The sequence below is a fragment of the Danio rerio genome, chromosome 2 (assembly GCF_052040795.2).
Source record: "Danio rerio strain M-AB ecotype USA chromosome 2, GRCz13ab, whole genome shotgun sequence".
NCBI classification, from domain to species: Eukaryota; Metazoa; Chordata; class Actinopteri; order Cypriniformes; family Danionidae; genus Danio; species Danio rerio.
In genome coordinates, this window is record NC_141022.1 from 51,252,934 (window position 1) to 51,270,707 (window position 17,774).

The following is a 17,774-nucleotide window of genomic DNA, read 5'->3' on the forward strand; positions in this document are numbered from 1 at the left end:
TTTTTATGCAGCGGATGCCCTTCAAGCCGCAACCCATCTCTGGGAAACATCCACACACACTCACTCACACTCATACACTACGGACAATTTAGCCTACCCAACATACCTAACGCATGTCTTTAGACTGTTCAAAAACCGGAGGACCTGGAGGAAACCCCCACGAACGCAGGGAGAACGTGCAAACTCCACACAGAAACGCCAACTGACCCAGCCGAGGCTTGAACCAGCGACCTTCTTGCTGTGAGGCGACAGCACTACTTACTGCGCCACTGCGACACCGGTTTCAAACACTTACAGGTGTTTTTTATTTTATGAGCACAAAAGAAGATATTTGGAAGAATGTTAACTGGTAACCATTGACTTTCAAAGTATTTGTTTTTCCTAAGTCAGCAGGTTTCCAAGATTCCTAAAAAAATTCAATTGTGTTTAACAAAGGAAATGAACTTATCAAGGTTTGGAACCACTTGCTGGTGAGTAAATTGTGATTAAAGTCTCCTTTCTGGGTGAACTATAATTTAAAAACATCTTACCAACCTTAAAAGTTTTGAAAAGTTAATGTCAATCAAACAATCTCGTCTTGTCTAACTTTTGTGTTTTTGTCCAGAATAAGCTGTATTAGAGCAATTTATCCCCCCAAAATTATTTACTCACTTTATACTTACCCTCAAGTGGTTTCAAACCTTTGCATGTTTTTTATTCTGCTGGGCACAAAAGAAGATATTTTGAAGAATGTTATCTGTGACTTCCATAGTATTTGTTTTTCCTACTTTGGAAGTCAGTGGTTACATGTTTCCAGCGTTATTCAAAATACCAAAAGTAAGAAACTTATAAAGGTTTTGAACCATTTGATGGTGAGAAAGTTGTGATTAAAGTCTCCCTTTTGGGTGAACTATAATTTTAAAATCCTGTCTTGTCTAACTTGACTGTTTTTGACCAGAATAAGCTGTTTAAAAGCTATAGTTCTCCCCCAAAAATAAAATAAAATAAATTATATATAAATATATATATATATATATATATATATATATATATATATATATATATATATATATATATATATATATATAGAGCTAACTTTTCACTCACCCTTAAGTGCTTTCAAACTTTTACAAGTGTTTTTATTCTGTTGAGCACTAAAGAAGATATTTTGAAGAATGTTAACTGGTAACCACTGATTTCCATAGTATTTCCTAGTAATAGTAATTACATTCTAATTTTTTGGGTGAACTATCCCTGAACAATTTTACCAACCTTAATTTTTTTTTTAAAAGTTAATGTCAATCAAACAGTCTCATCTTGTCTAACTTGGGTATTTTTGTCCAGAATAAGCTGTATTAAAGCAATATTTTTCCTCCAAAAAAGTTAAATCTACTTACTTTTTACTCAACCTCAAGTGGTTCCAAACATGCATGTTTTTATTCTGTTAAGCACAAAAGAAGATATTTTGAAGAATGTTGAAAACCTGTAACCATTGACTTACAAAGCAGAATAAACGTCTACTATGGAAGTCAATGGTTAACATTCTTCAAATATCTTTTTTATGTTCAACAGAAGAAGTAAAGTCAAATAGGTTTGAAGTAGGTGAAGGGTCAGTAAATGATGAAAGATTGTCATTTTTGGTGAAATGTCTCTTTAGGGACAAACCTAGATTAGATAGACATCTGGCTACAGGTGAGGCTACTTTACACCAACATGCCCAGTTCTTCTTTCTGTAAACTGTGCACCGCCAAGCCCAGTGACTTTGACTGACTGTGTAAACAGCCACGCCCAATCACTTTCACTCCTTTTTTTCAAACTGTTCACTCACACACATTTAGGCTGTAAATGGTGAGGCATTACAGACAGGCCTGTGAGAGAGACAGAGTGAGCGAGAAGGGATATGGTGTGACTGCAGCACGAAAATTTCTTCTGAATGTGTGTTTGGCGATCATGTGTGCGTCGACATGTCTGTTTGGTGAGTCAGTGTATTTGGCAGACAGAGGTCAAGAAAACTGTGAAGGGTTCTGGTGTCCTGAAAGCCAAACTAACATAAATCAGCTCGCTCCAGTCAGCTTGTGCTGTAAATCATTTCTCTGTCCATTATATAATGCATTGTTAGAATTCATGCACACAAGCACGCGTGTATGTGTGTGAACACCAGTGTTGGGGAAGCACTTTAATACTTCCAGCTAATATAAATTAGTTAAGTGAAGTTGCACTTTTGAAAACTTTAAAACTTTCATTGCTTATTATTATTATTGTAAATAAACTTCAGTTCAAAACGTCGGAGTTAACAAGATTTTTCAGACATTCAATTTATAAAAAGTTTATTTTACATTTTTGTTCATCCAAGAATCTTGAAAATATGTATGTTATTACCATAAAAATATTAAGGCACTGCTTAATATGTAAAAGAAATGTATTTTATGGTTTGTACCATATTCCAATTACAGCTGCCATTTAAAAAAAAAAAAATATATTTTACATTGTAGTTTGTTTTGAAGTTTTGTATATTACTAAAATAATGTTAATAATCTAAAAAAAATGTAAATAGCATCTCTAGTTTTATAGTTATTTTCACAACATGCTCTGCTCACGCATGCACTAACCGGCCACTTTATTAGGTACACCTTACCAGTACCAGGTTGGACCCCATTTTGCCTTCAGAACTGCCTTAATTCCTAACCCTAACCCAGAGATTCAGCAAGCTACTGGATATATTTCTCAGAGATTTTGGTCCATATTGACATGATAGCATCACACAGTTGCTGCAGATTTGTCAGCTGCACATCCATGATGTGAATCTCCCGTTCCACCACATCCCAAAAGTGCTCTATTGGATTTCTGGTGACTGTGGAGGCCATATGAGTACAGTGAACTCATTGTCATGTTCAAGAAACCAGTGTGAGAGGATTCGTGCTTTATGACATGATGTGTTATCTTGCTGAAAGTAGCCATCAGAAGCAGGGTACACTGTGGTTGTAAAGAAATGGACATGGTCAGCAACAATACTTAGGAAGGCTGTGGCGTTGACACAATGCTCAATTGGTATTAATGGGTTTAAAGATATAAAAAATGTCCCCCCACACCATTACACCACCAGCCTGAACCATTGATACAAACCAGGATGGATCCATGCTTACATGTTGTTGATGCCAATTTCTGATCCTACCATCTAAATGTTGCAGCAGAAATCGAGATTCATCAGATATCAGACCAGGCAACCTTTTTCCAATGTTCTATTGTCCAATTTTGGTGATCCTGTGCGAATTGAAGCTTCAGTTTCCTGTTCTTAGCTGACAGGAGTGGCACCCGGTGTGGTCCTCTGCTGCTGCAGCCCATCCGCCTTAAGGTTTAACATGTTGTGCGTTCAGAGATGCTCTTCTTCATACCTCGGTTGTAACGAGTGGTTATTTGAGTTACTGTTGCCTTTCTATTAGCTGGTACCAGTCTGGCCATTCTCCTCTGACCTCTGGTATCAACAAGGCATTTGCGCCCACAGAACTGCCACTGACTGAATATTTTCTCTTTTTTCGGACCATTCTCTGTAAACCCTAGAGATGGTTGTGCATGAAAATCCCAATAGATCAGCTGTTTCTGAAATACTCAGACCAGCCCTTCTGGCACCAACCATGCCACATTCAAAGTCACTTAAATCACCTTTCTTCCCCATTCTGATGCTCGGTTTGAACTGCAGCAGGTCATCTTGACCATGTCCACATGCTTAAATGGATTGAGTTGCTGCCATGTGTATTGGCGGATTAAAATGTGCGTTAACGAGCAGTTGGACAGCTGTACCTAATAAATTGGCCGGTAAGTGTATATACTATTTCGAGATATGCACATGCAAAATGATGAGGGTGTACCTCCATAATAGTGATAATTGTACCATACTTTAACGGTATAATGCTGGCAAACACAGCTGTTTGTTTTGAAGCTTTGTATATCACTAAAAATAATCTTAATACTCTAACCCCCGGTTTCACAAACAAGGTTTAAGGCTAGTCAAGATTAACTTGCATGTTTGAGCTGTATGAACTCAAAATAACTTGCGGTGAGATGTCTTAAAATATGTCAGTGTCATATTTTATCACCATGTGCACACCAGTAGTATATTTTTCTGAGGCCATTTTTATAAATGGCTTAAATAGCCTAATTTAACTAAGGCCTAGTCCTGGCTTAATCTAAGCCCTGTTTGTGAAACTGGGCCTAAAAGTGTTAAAGAGCATTTTTATAGTTATTTTCTCAACATCTGTGTTCTACTCTAAATTATATATTTTTTTACGGTGTAGTTTGTTTTGAAGCTTTGTATTTACATTTACATTTAGTGATTTAGCAGACCCTATTGTCCGAGGCGACTTACAATTCATGTTAATATTGTTATTTTTCATTAAGTATTTAATTCATGTTATTTATAAGCATAAATAATGTTAATAATCTTTAAGAAATGGTAAATAGCATCTCGGTTTTATAGTTATTTTCTCAATATCAGTGCTCTGCTCACACATACACTATTCAGAGATATCCACATGCAAAATGAGGAGGGTGTTCGTCCATTTTAGAAGGTTTTTCTGTTTGTCACACAACTAGAGCGAAAGCGCGAGTCACTTCAGTGGAAAGTATGATCGGCTTCTCTTACTGCGTGACTATTTCTGCCGCTTTCGTCACTCTTAATACCAAAACAACCTTTTGGAAGTATACGAGGACTTGAAAGTATGAGCGGAAAGGAAAAAGACAGGACTGGATAAGACATATTTTCCCACTGTGTAATAAGTGAATGAATCGGTCATTTGAGGGAAACGGTGAGAGAGAGAGAGAGAGAGAGAGAGAGAGAGAGAGTGTAATGAGAAGTTATGTGTGGGTCTGGTTGTAATATAAACCGAAGTTGGACTCTTACTTCGGTTTGGCGACAACTGCATACATTATCATACATTTATCGCAGATGCAAAGCAGATCATAACTAAACAGGCTATGGGGTTGGTATCAGGCGTACTGTAATTTATACAATGGTGATGAATTAATAGGAAACTGTTAGCATTTGCCGTGGTTTGTAGTTGTGTACGACTGAAATTGCATTTATTAGGTGTTTAATTGGCCACATGAGCCTCCCCGATGTCTAGACATGGGGAAATCGGCTTTACAGTTCTACTTTTACCATACTTTTACCGCTGTCAGAAGTTATTTCTATTCATATTATTGGATTAAGGATTGTTATCGTCACGTTAGCACAAACTACTCAAATTGGCTAAGTGTGTTATTGGTGATATTGAATTTAAACTTTTAAAAATGGTGTTAAATCTGGTGCTGTAGTCTATCTGGAAAAAAGATGTTTAGCTGCCAGCTTTCTGACATCAGATGGTCTTTGTTTCATTGGTGAAATCATTTCCTCTAATCGCTTTTTTTCAGTTTCATGTGAATTTAGATATTGCACATCCATCAGATACTTTCTAATGGTTATTTCTGAGCTGGTGTTTTTTCCCCACACCAGTATATCAGGTGTCGCAGATAAACCAATATACATTTTTTGCAATAAATACATGCAATTTTTACAGCCTGAATGAGCTAAATGAAGCAGACTTGTTGATATAGCCATATTTATAGCAGTGTTGTGTCAGTTATCTTGTGAATTTAGATTTTGCACATCCAATAGTCATTTTCTTTTGGTTATTTTTGAGCTGGTGTTTATCACAGCTAAAACAATATACATTTTTTCTGCAGTAAATGCATGCCATTTTTGTAAAGCCTGAATGAGCTAAAATAGACTTGTTGATATAGCCACATTTATAGCACTTTCGACCACAACTGTATATATAATATATATAATTTCAAATAATTTTTTAGGTTTATAAGTTTATATATAAACATATATAAATTGAAAAAAATAATCAAAATTTTATCTATTGTATATACAGTTGTGATCGAAAGTTTATATACCCTTTGAAGAATTTGTTTAAATGTGAATAATTTTAACAAAATCATACAAAATGCATGTTATTTTTTTATTTAGGACTGTTCTGTTACTGTTCTGAGTAAGATATTTTACATAAAATATATTTACATATAGTTCCCTACACAAAAATGTAGCTGAAATGATTAAAATAACCCCCTGCAAAAGTTTATACACCCTTGATTTTCAGTGCTTTCCTGATGATCTACAAGTGCTTTTTCTGCTCTGATGGTTTGTCATGAGTCTCTTGTAGGGTTGCACAATATATTGTTTGAGCATCGATATCACGATGTGTGTATTGGCAATAGTCACATCGCAGGATTAGATTATTTATTAAAAATGAAAAGATAAAGTTATTATTACTAATTATAAATAATTTATACAATGATGACTGTTATTTTATGTTCGATTGTACCTAAATACTGTTTGACTCTTCAGAAAAACATAAAGCACAGTTTATGTAATTTTTATCCTTTCTCTGTTGTATTTTTATATGCTTGTCATTTATTATAATTAATGAAAATGCACTGCATAGAAAAATACATGATCATCCCCATCTAAATAAATGAAATGTTTCTAAATAGAGCTATTCAATTCATCTGGTGAAATTATATTTACATCGCAATATATATTGCAGAAAACAAAATATCGTTCCAATTTTTTGGAACGGTAAAAATTTTTCCAATATTTTTCCAATATTGTCCAGCACTAGTTTCTTGTTTGTTCTGAACAGATAACTAACTGCTATCATTCAGAAAAATCCTCCATGTCCTAAATAAAAAGTAACCTACATTTTGTACGATCTCTCTTATTTTGGTAAAATTATTCACATTTTAACAAATTCTTCAAGGGGTATGTAAACTTTTGAGTACAGCTGTGTATATATATATATATGTATGTATATATATATATATATATATATATATATATATATATATATATATATATATATATATATATATATATATATACATACAGCTGTGCTCAAAAGTTGTTTAGGTTATATATATATATATATATATATTGTTTAGGTTATATATATATAACCTAAACAACTTTTGAGCACAGCTGTATGTATGTATATATATATATATATATATATATATATATATATATATATATATATATATATATATATATATATATATATATATATATATATATATATACACAGCTGTACTCAAAAGTTTACATACCCCTTGAAGAATTTGTTAAAATGTGAATAATTTTACCAAAATAAGAGAGATCGTACAAAATGTAGGTTACTACATTACATATTATATATATTACATATATATATATAACCTAAACTTATAAACCTCAAAAGTATTTGAAATACTGCCTTGGAAATGAACTGATAAAAGTTTAAATAAAATGAAAACAAAAAAGAATGTTAAAAAAGTTTTTTTTTTCAGTTACAGAAGCACATAAATTTGTAAAAACTTTTGTGATTTACTTTTTTACTCGTGTATAAAATATTGTAATTAATTAATATATGAATACAACTGCTGATTGCAAATATTATGCTAATAAATAGGCTAGTGGTCTCTAAGTGATACTAAAAATAACACCGATGCACAGCTCTTTTCAGCAGTTTTCTCCCATGCATTATGCAGTTGACATTTTAGACCCTTGAGCTAAAGACCTAAAACACACATCCGTAAACGTATGTGTAAGTGAATATCTAAACAATGCTCTCAATAACTAAATTCCTTGTTTCCGGTGTGAACAATGGAGAGTTATGGTTTCCTTTTTCTGTCAACTTTTTGCATACAAACTTCTGGTTGTCTTTTACTATTCCTGTGAGATGTATATAATTTTTCTCACGCTCTAGTCAGTGCTGAGCGAGACTAAAGTATGAAAATAATGCAGTTTTTTTTTACTCAAGATAAAGAGTTACACTACGTCCTGAAAGTATGTATTTTTTTGCAATGAAAAAGTATATAATTTTAAGTGTGTTTACACTTTTTGTGGCCAATAGCAGCTACAATACAGACAGTTTTACAAATTTAAATTTATTTATATATATATATATATATATATATATCTTATTTTACATTTTTTACTGGAAGTAGTACACCATCTGGAAAACATTGGCATACTCTTTTCAACATACTACAGTTTGAGACATACTGGGCTCTCTTTTAACGGTTTAGACACAAAGTCTAAAGAGCATGGCACAAAAACATTAAGGTCATGTCTGAATCCACTTTTGCTATTTTTAGGACAGAAAAATACGCTCTTCATCCCAGTGCATGATCTAACAGGGTTATGCTTATTTTTTAATGAGTTATAAATGTGTTTTGAGCATAACGTGCATTAAACCAATCAGAGTCTCATCTCCCATTCCCTTTAAGAGTTGGTTGCATCACACCATAGTGCATTTGCTATTTACATGGCGAACTTTGTAAGAGGAAAAACTGAAGGCTTTACTAGAGAGAAAAAAGTTAAACGGAGCATCTGCAGCGAGAAGGTAAAGAATAAACCTCCTCCATTCGGCCTCTTTACTTACTCTATACTTTACTTTTACTCTTTACTTCACTACTTACTTTCATGAATCAGAAAACGCTATTGTACGCACTCCACTGAAGACATCCATCAGCTTTTAATTTGCTTGTTAGCCGCAAAAATTTGTTTAAAAACTATTTCTAAATTCAGTTCTAATTTCCAGCAAATGAATAAATGAGCAACAATAATGAAGTGTGGTTCAAAAACTGAGTTATACCCAAACACGCATCCTATTCTTATGCCTCAAATGGTGATGCATACATCTCCAAAACCCGACAGGAGGACAAATCTAAACTTGTTTTTATTGAAACCATTATAAATATGCATGTAATAAATAATACTGCTAATAATAATAACATCATACAAAAGCAAATTGTCATGAATAAACTGAAAATAGCCATGGAGGCAGTAGTTTTTTGTTTATGTAGAAAATGATAGTTTTTTAAATATAATTTTAATCCTTTATTTTTTTCATATCTAAAGATATTTGTGTATTGCTGTACATCCTTTGTGTATTAAGAGTTCGGGTCTGCATAGGCTCATAACTAACACGCTCTGTGCTGGACTTTATACCTGCTTTTAAATGGTCAATGGTGCGGTCTATTTTAATTCATCAAAATAGCAACACGCCATCAATGCACCTTAACACACCTCCTTTATAGACCAGCACACCCAAGAGTCCACAAAGTGGCGCAAATGGATTTCATATTTAAACAACCTGGCACAAAACGTGAAAATTAGAGTTGTGCTGGTCTGAAAATAGAAACAAATCGTCCAAACACATCTTGCGTCTTATTGCACCGGACATATGATAGAGCCCTTAAAGTCCCAGTTTCAACACCTCACAACCTTTCAGGAAAATATTGCGCAGTTTAAAGGGAGGACTTCAAATTCCTGGCCTTGTGGAAGGTTTGTTAGCATTAAAGTCCACATGAACCGGAAGCTGCAACCATTTATTTTTATTTTGTATTGTGACGCAGTTTCTAGAAAAACTGAATTTTAATTGAGAAAACAGTAGGCGTGGCTTGTTTTTTCTTCAGTGAGCTGATTGGATGTAGTAAAGTAGGCATTACATTCAGAAAGATCTGGAAAAGAGTTTGGGGAGAGTTATTGCAACCTGACAGACTCCTCTTCCTCACCATCTCTGTTTGTCATCAAAACTGACAGCTGGAGGGGCGTGGTTAAGTATGTTAGCCACGCCCAATTTCTCAGACATGTGAGAGTTTAACTGAAAACAAACAGGAAGTGCATTTTCAGATTTAGATTACAAGGGCAAACTATTGTATTTTTTCTTAAAGATATTCACAGATAAACGGTTCAACACAAAATTAGCAATGTGAGCTAACTAAATCAATAGCTGCATCCCAAATGGCACACTATGCACTTATGTACTTTGTACTTATGCACTTACACACTCAACAACATAGTATATGTATTTAGTGTCGTCCCAAATGGAACACTAATGTTTTTTACTAAGCAGAATTCAATCCGTTTCCCTGATGATGTTTGACGGTCGCCAAAATAGTGAAATTAATGACCAAACAACCCAATAATACCTGCCATGAGTATAACTGCATTCACCATCAGGAGGTGCTATAATCACTCTCATAGGAGAATTTTGCCTTCACAATCCAAAATACATAAAGTTATCCAACATGTGCGCCCGATAACTCTGCCCCTTCCGCTATGTGAACAAACCTGCGGTCGCTGGGTGCATGAAGTATCCATCATTACACACTTCATTTTACCGATTGAATGTGTGCATCATCTGGGTAATTAAAGTGCACTTATTATTTGTAGAGTTTTCAGTGTGAACGCACTACTTACACTATTAATACAACAAAATGGCATAGAATAGTGCAAAAGTATGCGATTTGGGACGCAACTAATATAGTTTGTTTTGATTTCATGTGTACTTTAAAGGGTTAGTTCACCCAAAACCAAAAATTCTGACATAATTTACTCACCCTTCACTTGTTTGACTTTATTTTTTTTGGTTAAACATAAAAGAAGATAGTTTGAAGAATGTTGAAAACCTGTTGACTTCCATTGAATCTGTCCTACTATTAAAGTGTTTCTTCAAAATATCTTCCTTTATGTTCACAAGTTTTGTCTTCTCCTAATAAAGGTTTAGAACCACTTGAAGGTGAGTACATTTTCATTTTTGGATCAACTATCCCTTTAACATCAATGAACTAAATGAATGCAACCCACTTATTCTTTGTGTCATTTGTTAAATAGCTCAGAGTGCAAGTAAATCACACTTTTCTTCAATGCAAAAATGCATCATTTAGAGTTCCCCAATGATATATTTCCCTCCAGAAATGGCCGTAACCCAGATAGTGATGATTCAGAGTGGAATTAAGAGCAAATCCAGCCTTTTCCAGCAGCAGATAACACTGCCGCACAATGCACCAGGTGTGCAGCTGCGTGTGTGTGTGTGAGTGTGTCCCACTGCAGTCTGCAAGCCGAGCGCAGACAGACTCCAGGGAAAGCACGATGTAATCTCAAAAGCGCACTCGTTTTCTTTTCTTTACCTCCCTTTCCTTCCTTTTGTCCCCTCCCCTTCTCGTTTTCTTCTCTTTCTTTCTTTTTTTTTCGGTGAGGAACTCAAAGCATTAGCAGCAGCCACAGCACTTCCTGGTTGTGTTGGTGGGCAGGTCCAAAGAGCTTGATTGGCGCTTGAGTTCAGTGCTCTGCGCAGTGCTGCTGTTTCTCACACACACAGTGGCGCAACCAGCAGCCACACGCGCTCTATCTGTTCCTCTCTCTCTCTTTCTCCTCCTCTCTGAGAATGGTCCACCCGGTGCCTGAGGCTCTGCTGTCGCGGCCTGACGCCTGCGTCTGATCTCTCTCACACACACACACACACACACACACATATATACGCGCACTCAGTAGTAACCATGATGTGAGAGGTAAGAACTGCTTTTCTTGTCTGTCTCGCTCTCTCTGTCTGTCTGTGTCTCTCTCTTGTGCAGTTCTAACAGCACTGCACCACTTCGTTTTGTGCATTGGTTGTTCATTCAATGTGTGTGGGCTGACTTTATAGATTGCAAACAAATCTCAGCGGCGTTCGGAGGGGGGGAAAGTTGCATCCGTGCATTTTTGGCAGGAAACGGCCCTCGCGCAGGTACTCCCCCACCCGTTGGAGACCGGCTACTTGTTTAGACAGTGGCAACCGTGCGATTGGTTAACAGTTCAACCAGAGAGACTTATCGTTTTTTTTAACCCACCCCCCCTCCCTTCAAGTCTCACTTCCCTTCTGTTTGTTTTATGCGCGTACCAGCGCGTGTAGGGTTTTTTTCTTCCCCCCTCTCTCTCTCACTCTCTTTGCATATGCTCAGCCCTAAGAGCCTCCCCCCACATGTAAATTACGTGTGACATGTTTAACTGCTGTTTCCTAATATGGCTCGTGCTAGATTTCAGAGCGGTAGGACCCAGTCAGGCACCCTGGGACTGCACAGGGGCGTGTGAGAGAGAGCGTAGCTGTCTGCGAGAGGCAAACGAGAGGGGAGAGAGAGAGAGAGATGTTGACGCAGGTTTTCACTTCTGTCTGAGTGCGTCACTCTTCCGTGCAGTCATGTAAGTAAACGCCGAACACGCTCTCACTGCAGGGAGAAACATATGGATTCAGGTCCGCTCGATTTCTACGCTGAAGGGAAACATGTCAGATAACAGGTTATGTGACTTTTAGGACACTTGAACGTGAGTTATTGTTTGACTCTGCAGAGTGTTGAAACATCAGAGAAACACTGAGTGTCGTCACGTCTTGCTTGTATATGATTGAAGCAGTTGGTTTGAGTGTTTGAAGATGTATTTGTTGTTTGGCTTTGGGGGGAGGATGGAAAATAAACTAATGATCTGTCGGGGTGGGCTGGCGACAACTCTTTGGGTTTTGTCGACGGCGCGCTGGAGTTGAGAAAGTGAAAGTGTTGAGAAAACAAGCACATGGAGGCTTTATAAGGAAGCACGCTTCACTTTAGTTTGATGCAATTCACATCTGATTCTGTTTAGACTCGCTCTGAATTGATTTCTGCTTTAAACTGTGGATTATAGTGTTGATGCAAATTGACTGTTGGTTTAATCCCATGTGTTTGCTATTATAAGTCTGTTGTGATGATTAATGCGCTACACCTGAGTTAGATAGCGTAATAGCACATCTGGTTGTTTCCACTGTCTCATATCTTTGAGTTTTTTGTCTTAGTGGCATTCTTGCATTTCTTCTGTAAAGGATGTTTTTACATGTGTTTTTTACATGCAGACCTATCTTTTTACATGCATGCCATATTTAATGTCACTTAAAGAACATGTTTGAAGATTTAAAAAGTGGATTAATGAATGACATTTAAATTCCTTAGTAGAATGGATTTTTTTAGCGCTTCTTTTTTAGCATTTCTTTCATTTTCTTGTTTTTATAATGGATGTTTTTGCATGTGTTTTTACATGCAGACATATCTTATGTTTTGAAGACTTAAAATTTAGATAGATGAATGACATTTTAAAATAGTTTAGAAAAAAATTCCTAACTGGCATTGATTTTTAATTTTTTTTTCTGTTTAAATTCTTGCATTTCTTTCATTTTCATGTGTTAATAAAGGGTGTTTTGCATGTCTTTTTACATGTAGACATATCTTCTTACATGCATACAGTACTATCTTTAATGTTGCTAACTGAACAGGTTTAAAGATTTAACATTTAGAAGGATGAATAAAAAATAGTTTCTAAAAAATGCCTCACTGGAATAGATTTTTTTGCTTACATTCTTGCATTTCTTTAATTTGCATGTGTTTTTACTTTCAGACGCATCTTTTACATGCATGCAATCTTTAATGTCGTTAATAGAATAAATGTGAAGATTTACACATGAACAATGTTTTTAAAAAATAGTTTGGAAAAAGTTCCTAAATTGAATGGACTTGTTTGCTTACTTTCTTGCATTTCTTTAATTTTCTTTTTCATGTGCTTATAAAAGATGTTTTTGCATGTGTTTTTACATTGCAGACCTAACTTCTTACATGCATGCCATCTTTCATTTCGGCAGTAGAATAGGTTTGACGATTTAACATTTAGTGGGATAAACAACATTTAAAAAAAATAGTTTCTAAAAACAATCCTTACTTGAAGGGATTTTTTTTTTTTGCTTACATTCTTGAATTTCTTAGATTTTCTTGTGCCTATAAAATATATTTTTACATGCAGAGGTATCTTATTACATGCATGCAATCTCTAATGTTGCTATTAAAATACATTTGAAGATTTAAAATCTAGAGGGATGATTAACTAAAATAGTTTATAAAACAATATTTTTTTTTTTGCTTAATTTCTTGCATTTCTTTTATTTTCATGTATTTATAAAGAATGTTTTTGCATGTTTTTAAATGCAAACCTATCTTTTTACATGCAGGCTATCTTTAATGTTGCTAACAGAACAGGTTTGAAGATTTACAATTTAAAATATGAGATTTTTTTTTTTAAGTTTCGAAAAAAATTCTACCTGGTATGGATTTATTTTCATGTGCTTATAAAATATGTTTTTGCATGTGCTTTTACATGCAGGCTATCTTTAATGTCGCTAATAGAATAGGTTTGAATATTTCTAATTTAGAAATTAATTTGTAAAGTTTTGAGAAAAAAAAATCCTGACTGGGATCAAATTTTTTTTGCTTACATTCTTGCATTTCTTTCATTATACCCCTTTTAATACCCCACCAAGAAAAATTGTTTTGGATTGCATTTCTTAACTCGCACACTCAATGCATTTTTTTCAGCACATCTTATAATTTCTAAAATAACAGCCTCTACCAAATGGTTGATATGTCGGTTAATAGTAAAAGTACCAGAATTAATACGCACACTATGAAAAATATGAAGTGTAAGAACAATTTATTTATAAACATTAAACAAAATTTAAAAAATTTGAATACTAAATCATCTTAATTTTTTTAAACCATTTAACATGCTTGTTTTTTTTGTTTGTTTGTTTTTTCCTTTTTTTTTTTTTTTTTTTTTTACAATAAAACCAAAATAAAGTGTAGTAGTGCTACAGGATTATGTTTGTTTGATTTTCTTTTTTTTTTGTAACCATCAGTGCTGTGAGTGTAAACCATTATTTAAAACAGTCATTCTTTAAATGACTTTGACAGTCATTATTTAAAACAGTCAAAACGTGGTCAACCATTTGGTAGAGCGGCAGTCAAAGGTTTTATGTGCTTACAAAATATGTTTTTACATGTGTTTTTACATGCAGACCTAACTTTTTACATTCCTCTAATAGAATACATTTAAAGATTTAAAATTTAAAGGGTTAAACGTTTTAGAAAAATTGTTTTGAAAAAGAAATCCTAACTGGAAGGGATTTTTTTGGCTTACATTCTTGAATTTCTTTTATTTTTATTTTTTTGTAAAGGATGTTTTTGCATGCATGCAGATGTATCTTTTTGCATGCATGCTATCTTTAATTTCCCTAAAAGAATACTGTAGGTTTGAAGACTAAGAGGGATGAACAACATTTAAAAAAAAAATATTTGTAAAAATTACTACCTGTTGTTTGTGCATGGCTAACTAAAAGCCTTTAGATAGTTAATAAATAACACATTGAAAACCCTTCCCCTTTGACCTTTTTTGATGAATGCATCTTGGCAGAAGGTTTGTGTGAGTTTCTAAACTGTGCATGTTTCTGAGTTACTGGGTAGAAGGGCTTTCGCTTGAAGCTTTGTGCTGTGTAACCATGGCGATGATACTATTTTCAACCCTTTCCAACATGGCAATCATCACCTACACACATCTGAGTCAAACGATGTAAGGCTGTGGTTTAGATAACCATCTGCGCTGCCCGCACACCTTTCTGATCAAGCACTCCACCCAGACTCAGGCCAGTGCCTTCATGAATTCATTCTGGAGAAAACATGGGATTGGGTTCAGCAGAATTTAGGGCAAATTTAGAGCATTCACATGGTGCCTGATTCCAGATCAGAAGCATTTTGGCTTAGAATAGAACCATAAAGATCCATCTGATAAGTTAACGATTCGTTAAGATAACGATTAAAAAACTAGTACACCCAAATGTATATGTTATAAAAAATATTAAATACAAATTTAAAGAAGAGGAAAAATCAAGAGAAGCAAAAAATATATAAAAATCTTTCCATTTCTAAATGTTTGGTGACTAAAATATATCTTCTTAATAATTTTTTTTGTTTAAATGCACCAAAATACATTGCCTTCACTGAGAAATTAATAACAATATTCATTTTCAAAATGGGGTGTACTCGATCATGCTGAGCACTGTACATTCTGAAAGAGCTAACCTTGGGTTGTGCAGTATGTGTGGGTGGTTTTTGGGATTTTTTTGGTTTAAAAAACAGACATGCTTGCTCTTGAATTTTAATGCTTTGTTCCAGCATTTCACTATCATTTCATTTTTGATAGGGGTGTAACGGTACATGTGTACTGAACAAAAACAGCATTGTTTTAGCTAATGCATGCGGAGAACTTGATTTGAGAATAAAGGTTTATATAACTTAATTTTAACTAATCAATTTGGTTTCTTGTAGCCAAATATCAGTCTTTTAGCCTGTGCCTTTTTTTGCTTTGCTTGATATTCAAGTGCATATTTAGTAGATGTTATACACTGTAAAAAAAAATCCTACTGCTTTAAATTGTTTAGTTGAATCAAATGATTTTTTTTTTGTCACAAATTTAATCTCTATTTCAGTCTTTTAATCTGATTATTAAACCTATTAAAATAAGTTAAAGTAACATAAAAACATTTGTTGTCATGGTGTAGCAGTCCGTGTGTCCAATAATCAAAGTAGGCTTAGTGTTGTATTACTTTCATAAAGTAAATCTTGTTTTAATCTATAAATCACAAAAGTAAATAATAGACACCTTAGTTGAACAATAATGATCATTCCTTCTTATTTACCACAAGTTATAGCACAAAGTTACTGTTTAGCTGTGGACAAAATGTTGTTTCCAGAAAATAAAATAAGAAATTGACAAAGATATCAAGATAGGAAAACTTATTTAATTATTTGGTTATTTATAAGCTGCGTCTGAAATGGCACACTATACACTATGCTCTCATGCACTATGTACTTGTGCACTTACACACTCAACAGGATAGTATATGTATGTAGTGGCGTCCCAAATGGCACACTAATGTTTTTTTACTAAGCGGATATTCAAACCGTTTCCCTGATGACGTTTGATGGTTGCCAAATCAGTGAAATAAACAACCGAATTATCAAATAATACCTGCCGTGAGTATTACCACATTTACCATCGGGAGGCGCTATAATCACTCTCATAGGAGAATTTTGCTTTCACCATCCAAAATAAATAAAGTTATTCAACATGTGCGTCCGATAGCTCCGCCCCTTCTGCTACGTAAGCAAACCTGCGGTCGTTGAGTGTGTGAAGTGTCCATCAATCCACACTTTATTTTAGCAGCTGAATTAGTGCATCATCCGGGTAATTAAAGTGCACTTATTTTTTAGAGTTTTCAGTGTGAACACTCTACTTACACTATTTATACTACAAAATGGCGTAGAATAGTGCATAAGTATGCGATTTGGGATTTGGCAGCTATAGTGAGTTAGGAATCAGCTGATTGGATAATTGGTCATGAGCTAATGCTGGAACAGCTGTGAACAATCATAAGCACGTGATCCTCTCGAAATATGTTTGTAAGTAAACTTCATAAAATCCTTGATGTCATCTTAATATTTTGACGAATAGTCATTTTATGCCAAAAAAAAAAGTACACAACCCCTATTTTTAACACAACCCACTGTAGCGGGGAGACTGACACGGAGGGATCCATTATGCAGTATTTATTAGTCACACTTTCACTCATACAATCAACACGCACAAAGGTGCGAACATACAACAACAACAACAGTAGTAAAGGTCTTAGGGCTGGCGGCTGACAGACACAAAGTAATTTACCAGGCATGGGTCAGTGGCAGGCGGCGTGATTCAGAGTCCGTGTATCAGGCTTGGGTCGAGGGCAGGCAGCGAGTATCAGAGTCCTTGTAACAGGCTTGAGTCGTGGGCAGGCAGAAGTCAAAGCAGAGTCAGAAACGGGCTGGAGTAATACACAGGAGATCAGGCAGGATATAACGCTCACTAATGCTGGCCGGGGCTGAACAAGACTTCGCAAAGACTGAGTGTTTGAGTGCGGCTTATAAAGGGTACGTGGGTCATTAGCGGGATTCAGTTCAGGTGTGCTGGATCAGTGTAAGTGGATGATGTAATGCTTAGAAGTCCGGAGATGGTGGCCTCTGCTGGCCAGCGAGGGGAGTGACTGGGACCGAGTCGGTGACACCCACAAATT

The 17,774-nt window shown here is 35.1% G+C and overlaps 2 protein-coding genes across 53 annotated transcripts in view; one reads left to right on the forward strand and one right to left on the reverse strand.

Moving 5' to 3' along the window:
- The window catches only part of ftr05 (finTRIM family, member 5), a 393,850-nt gene that overhangs the window by 235,301 nt on the left and 140,775 nt on the right, over positions 1-17,774 (reverse strand). The window lies entirely within an intron of this gene.
- The window catches only part of mbnl1 (muscleblind-like splicing regulator 1), a 163,677-nt gene that overhangs the window by 49,690 nt on the left and 96,213 nt on the right, over positions 1-17,774 (forward strand). For 8 of the 52 annotated variants that reach the window (NM_001441468.1, NM_001441472.1, NM_001441474.1 and 5 more), the window contains 1 exon segment: positions 11,128-11,352. The gene's annotated coding sequence lies outside the window, so the exon portion shown is untranslated. 52 annotated transcript variants of the gene reach the window in all.